The sequence below is a fragment of the Panthera pardus genome, unplaced genomic scaffold (genome assembly GCF_024362965.1).
Source record: "Panthera pardus isolate Hobbes unplaced genomic scaffold, ASM2436296v1 HiC_scaffold_2, whole genome shotgun sequence".
NCBI classification, from domain to species: domain Eukaryota; kingdom Metazoa; phylum Chordata; class Mammalia; order Carnivora; family Felidae; genus Panthera; species Panthera pardus.
This window is the reverse complement of record NW_026526765.1, coordinates 134,350,824-134,356,823: the sequence shown is the minus strand read 5'-3', so window position 1 is coordinate 134,356,823 and position 6,000 is coordinate 134,350,824. Positions and strand designations below refer to the sequence as shown.

The window sequence follows — 6,000 nt, the reverse complement described above, 5'->3', positions numbered from 1 at the left end:
GCGAATGTTCCTCAAATTAATGGCGAATGTAATAAATATTACTGGCGTGGTGCAGTTTAGCAAGCGCTTTCACGTATGTATTCCGACCCGACTTGTGCCTCTCAGCCTGTAAAGCTGTGGCTTGGTCGGGACAGGCGGGCTGACTGCTCTCCAGGAGGCTCGCCCCCGCTCGCCCCTACCCCCCCTCGCCCTTCCCCCACTGCGACGCGCCCCTCCCCCACTACGACGCGCCCCTCCCCCTGCCGTGCCTTCCTGGCTCCTCCCCCCCCGGCCTCTGCCTCGTTCTGTTCTCCGGGGTCGGAACCACGGCGGGCGCGCGCTGCCCGCGCGCCGCCCTTCCCGGAGCCGGAGCGGGCCACCTCCCCTGCAGGATGCATTTTTCCTGCCGTCAGGGAGGTAATGAAGTGTTGTGATGTAAAAGTCACCTCTGGGGGATAGTCACCATTAGGTAAGCTAAACAGAGGTGGTGGAGACGCAACAAGTCCTGCAGAGCAGGCCGGGCCTCGGTGAGGCAACGTGTTACTAATATATCTGGGAACTGTGGGCTGTGTCCCGGGGCGGGAACAAGCACCCCCAGTCCTCCTAGCGGGTGGTGGACGGCCTGTGAGTAACGGGAATGATTGCAACTGGTGGTGATTCAGCTCTGATTAGTAAGGAGGTGAAAAAAAAAAAAATAGTGGTGTTGTTTTTTTGTTACATGATAGAGAATTAACCATTGTGTAAACCATGCCCCGTGCGGTCCTGGGTTATGTTCCAAGTTTGTACTTCCCCACATGGGTGGGCCTTCTCCTCAGACGGGCTGTAAATAGAAAAGGCAGCATTTTTTTCACCTTTGACCCAGCTTTGGGAATGGAAACCCCTGGAGACTGCAGCACTTAGTGACAAGAAGTCGCCGTCCCAGAAAGTGTGGTCGAGAGAAAGCTGATATTCCTGCTTCTCAATTTGCTTATCCGCAAACCGAGACCAAAAGTCCTGTCGCAAAAGAGTGTTGATGGGCGTATTAGATCCCGAGGAAAGATCACGCCAAGGCAGTAGGTCTAAATAAATAAATAGTGATTTGTTTAAGTGTATTTATTTATTTGCAGAGAGAGAGAGAGAGAAAGAGAGAGAGAGAATCCCAAGCAGGCTCCACACCGTTAGGCAGAGCCCGATGCTGGGCCCGAACAAACGAGCCAGGGGATCATGACCTGAGCGGAAACTGAGAGTCGGACCCTTAACCGAATGAGCCCCCCAGGTGCCCCCGATAGGTAGTCATTTAAAGCGAATGGTTACTTCAGAATTTTTGACAAGGGGTGTCGGCAAGTAGGGTGAGGTTCTCATCGCGCGGCTGTTCGTGTCTGGAAGTCTCCGTGTGAGAACAGTGCAGGTCAGAGCTGACGTTTCTCCCCGTCGGCTGAGTGCTCAGGCAAGGAATGCCTCTGAGAATGCCGGAAGCATCCCACACTTCGCTCACTTGGTGAATAGATGTTAACCCCACAGACGTCTCGTGAGCGCTCGAAGAGTGCCAAGCTGCGCCCTACGCCCCGGGAAGGCAGTGTTGCAGAGAAATCTTGCCCTGACGCCGATGGGGCTGCAGCTCCGGGAGGGCATCAGCCGAACAATCGCACAGATACGTCCCCGCACCGCCGTGGGACGGCACCACACAGCTGGCTTCGAGACGCCTGGTCTCCCATGGGAGATGGCCATTGGGAAAACACGTCCGGTGGGAAGCCGGGTTTCAAAGACGGGTTCTCGCCACCTGGGAAGAGCTCCCCTGCCCACACCTTCACAGTCACGACAGGCGTGATTTTCACTGTGTTCAACTTCTTTGGCTTCGTGCGTAGTAGGGTTACTGGAGCCTCGCACAGCATTAGCTAAGGGGACATCGGGTGGTCCCGAAGGGCCGTTTCGCTCTAGCCTGAGTCAGTCCAACTGCCAGTCAGGGCTCCCTTGTGCAGATGGAGGCGGAACAGTGAAGAGCGGTCAGATCCCCAGGGGGGTATCCGCACCAGCCACGGCCTGTGTCTCGGCCCCTCTCCCGGGTGCTCTTGGACCTAAAATTGACAGGCACCGATTCAAGGGTGTAGGTCGATCATTGTTACCATGGGAGGCGAACGTGCCCACGTCTGTCAGGTCCTTCACCCAGCCCCCGAGAGGAATTCAGAACCGTCCTGGGGCTCTCCGAGACTAGACTCTGCCCTCTGTCACTGATGGGGTTTGGGCTGGAACCTGGAAGCACCTGGAAATTGGGAGTTTTGGGGATCGAAGCCTGCCCAAAGATAGGCTTTGTGAGTCACTCACGTAGAGAAACCCATACCTGAAAGGGGATCATTCCCCACCCCCCAACATTGCCACCCCCCCCAGCCAGGTGCAGACAGGTGTGTAAAAGCAACATCAAATCAGGAATAGCATAGCAACATCGGCTTTTCTTTTTTCTTTGAAAAGCGAATATTAGATGACTACTTCCCAGTCAGAAGCTTTGGAAAGTGCACTCCGAGTTTTCCGTTTTAGACAAATGTCGGCTCTCCCCTGCCGTGGTCCCCACTGTACCGATTTGTTCCAAATCATTTAAACATGGAGTCCCGTGGCTCGCCTCCCCCGTGCAGAGGTGCGGCGTCCCTGTCAGATCCGTCTCCATTTCTACTGGAAGAAGACATTGGGAGCTCTGTCAACACTTGTGACAGGTTGGCCACACTGGCACCTTTGTTGCTTAAAACCAAAGAGGACAGTGACGGTCCAGGTGCCCCATGTGCTCAGGGCTCAAATGGGACCACGGAGAGGATTTCTGGAGCATGTTTGGCAGTCACTTGTGAGTTTTCCGTCGAGACCCAAACGCTGAGAAAATCTTTTCGCTCGTGCCAATTGGCCATCCTTCCCTCTCAGCGCTTTCCCGGCGCACAGGGCCTTCGCGCTGCTGGAAAGTCGTGTCTGCGCTCTGCACAAAAGCTGCCTGCCGACCTGCTGTGTGTGATCCACGGGGCTGAGATGACAGGGTCTTGTCTCGCTTGATGTTGGCTGTGGGTGGATTTCAGGTTTTCATTTAAGTAAAGAATAGTTTAAGCCTTCAGCTGGGAGAGGGGGTTAATGTGTCCGTGGGCGAAGCCTCGGGGGTTCTAATGCAGCAGGTGATCCACCAGCATAGCCCTCTCCCCTCCACACCCCCCCCCCCCCCAGGTGGCCAGAAGTAACTGTGGCTCTTTGGCAGCTCTTTGCCAAAATGCTTGGTGGAGGTTGGGAAACACTGAATTGTGGAATTTAAGGCAAAGCGACGGGGTGCTCTTGTCGTCTTTGACACGTGCATCCTAAGTGACAGGAACGAGAGCAGACCTCATTTAATGGGCGGCCAAAGGGTGCCGGGCTATTCTGAACCAATCTGTTGGTCAGCGTGTTACCTTCGACAGGCTCGGTAGCCGATGCTCAATGACTTGGGATGGTTTCAGTGGAGAGACAAGAGTTCACTGATGCTGTGTCTGTGGGAGGAAGCCAGGAGGCTGACAGGATTCCAGGAGGCTTTGTGTGAAGGGCCTGCTCACTTCCAAGAAACAACGGGCGGAGCAGGAAATGTGGACATACGTGCTACTTGTTAAATGACTTGTTCATATGGCAGATTGTCCCCATCTGGGGGTGCGTGACCCCTGTTATGTTCACAGGGGCCACCAGGAGGTTGTGGAGACAGATGTATCCTCTCCTTATCTCTGATCCCCTGACCCCCGAGGTGCCTGTGGCCACTTCTTCCCCCGAATCCTCTCTGGATTCACTGTTGATTCTCACACTTGCTGCCTCATTCTTTTTCCTCCTCACGCAACCTGATTCCAGGCACTTTTTCCTTGAGTGATGCTCATTGTGGCCACATGGAGCTGTCGTTAGGAGTGTGGGACGGGAGCAGAGGAGATGATGGGGTTTCAGAACACTTCACCTTGATTTTGATAAATGAAAGGAGGTGGCCTATCCCCAGATTTAAAGCAAGGCAACGGGCAAGAGCACCCCGTTGCCTTGCTTTAAATTTCACAATTCAGTGTTCCCCAACCTCCGCCCACACCCACATGCTTCAGGGAGAACCTGTGAGAATCAGGGCTTCAGGGGAACCTGTGGCGATTTCTGTTTCCAGAGTGTGGTGGGTGGCTTCAGTTCAGCAGGACTGTCTGGTCAGTGACAGCCTCACCAGCACTGTGCAATCTCAGCAGGATGTGTCTTTGGGGTGTGTTTTTTTTTTTTTTTTAAGTTTATTTGAGAGAGAGAGTATAAGCAGGGAAGGGGCAGAGAGAGAGAGAGAGAGAGAGAGAGAGAGAGAGAGAAAATGCCAAGCAGACTCTGAGCTGTTAGCACAGAGCCCAGTGTGGGGCTCAAACTCACGAACTGTGAGATCACGAGCTGAGCTGAAATCAAGAGCTGGCCTCTTAACTGACTGAGTCGCCTGGGTGGCCCAGGTCATGTGGTTTTTAGGTCAGAAGCTCTGAGGCTGGTTGGCTTCTATCCACGATGGGAAGAAAAGCATCATTCTGGCCCTTTCTCTGACCTTCTCCTGGCAATCAGTGCACAGGCTGTTCACGGTCTGTGCTGTCGAACCTGATGTAGTTTCGCTTCAGCAGGGCAAACACCAAAATAGTCAGCCTTGGCCACGTATAGCATCTCTAAGGACAGTCACCAACTTTGAGCCTATAGCCTCTAGTTAAAATGCACTGCTGCTTTCTCACCGTTGCATGCTGTTCATGCAAGCCTCTGACTCCTATTGTGTTAGCTGCAGCCCACGCTCTCTCCTCAGCTTCCTGGTCTCAGCTTTCAGACAGCGCTGGTGTCAGGCTGGGCCCAGCTTGCTCTATTTTATTTATTTTATTTTATTTTATTTTATTTTATTTTATTTTATTTTATTTTTTTATATTTTATCTTATTTTATTTTATTTATTTTATTTTATATTTTATTTTATCTTATTTTATTTTATTTTTATTTATTTTATTTTATTTTATTATTTTTAATTTTTTAATTTAATTTAATTTTTTATTTTATTTTATTTATTTTAATTTATTTTAATTTTTTATTTGTTTAAGTTTATTATTTTATATTTTATTTTATTTATTTATTTTATTTATTTTATTTTATTTTATTTTATTTTATTATTTTATATTTTATTTTATTTTAATTTTTTATTTGTTCATTTTATTTAAGTTTATTTATTTATTTTGAGAGAGAGACAGAGACAGTGAGAGAGAAGGAGGGAAAGGAGAGACAGAATCCCAAGCAGGCTCCGAGCTGTCACCACATTGCTGGACACAGGGGCTCGATCCCATGAACTGTGAGATCATGGCCTGAGCTGAAATCAGGAGTCAGTTTAACTGACTGAGCCACCCAGGTGTCCCACCAACTTGTTCTGTTTTTTTAAATTACTTTTTACACTGCAAAATTTAAGCATATGTATATGTGGAGAGAAGAGTCAACCCTGTGTGCCCATCAGCCAGCTTCAACAGTTGCCCATATGAGGTCAGTCTGGTTTCTTCCTTACTCCCTCCCTCTGCTCTGCCATCTAATGGATTATTTTATTTTTTTAAATGTTTATTTATTTTTGAGAGACAGCACGAATGGGGGAGAGGCACGGGGCAGTGGGGAGAGAAGATCTGAAGTGGGCTCTGTGTTGACAGCAGCCAGCTGGATGTGGGGCTCCAACGCAGAACCGTGAGATCATGACCACAGCTGAAGTCAGGTGCCCCCCACTGGATTATTTTAAAGCAAATCCCACATATTACATAACTGCAGATATTCCTTCAAAATGTATCTCCAAGAGACCGGGACTTTTTCTAAACAGAACCATAGTTCTATTATCATACCTAAAACAAATAATTTCCTTTAAAAAATTTTTCTTTCCTCCTTTCCTTTTTCCTATTTATTTTTTTAACTTACATCCAAGTTAGTTAGCATATAGTGCAACAATGCTTTCAGGAGTAGAGGCCAGTGCTCATCCATAACACCCCTTACGCATTAGCCCACCCCCATCCCACAAACCCTCCAGCAAACCTCTGTTTGTTCTC

General features: G+C 49.5%; 1 long non-coding RNA gene across 2 annotated transcripts in view; it reads left to right on the top strand.

Annotated features, from left to right (window-relative positions):
• Nucleotides 1-297: 297 nt before the first annotated feature.
• The window catches only part of LOC109250937 (uncharacterized), a 78,215-nt gene continuing 72,512 nt past the window's right edge, over nt 298-6,000 (top strand). For both annotated transcript variants that reach the window (XR_008423905.1, XR_002073268.2), the window contains exon 1: nt 298-448. This is a non-coding gene — a long non-coding RNA (uncharacterized LOC109250937). The remainder of the gene's footprint in view (nt 449-6,000) is intronic.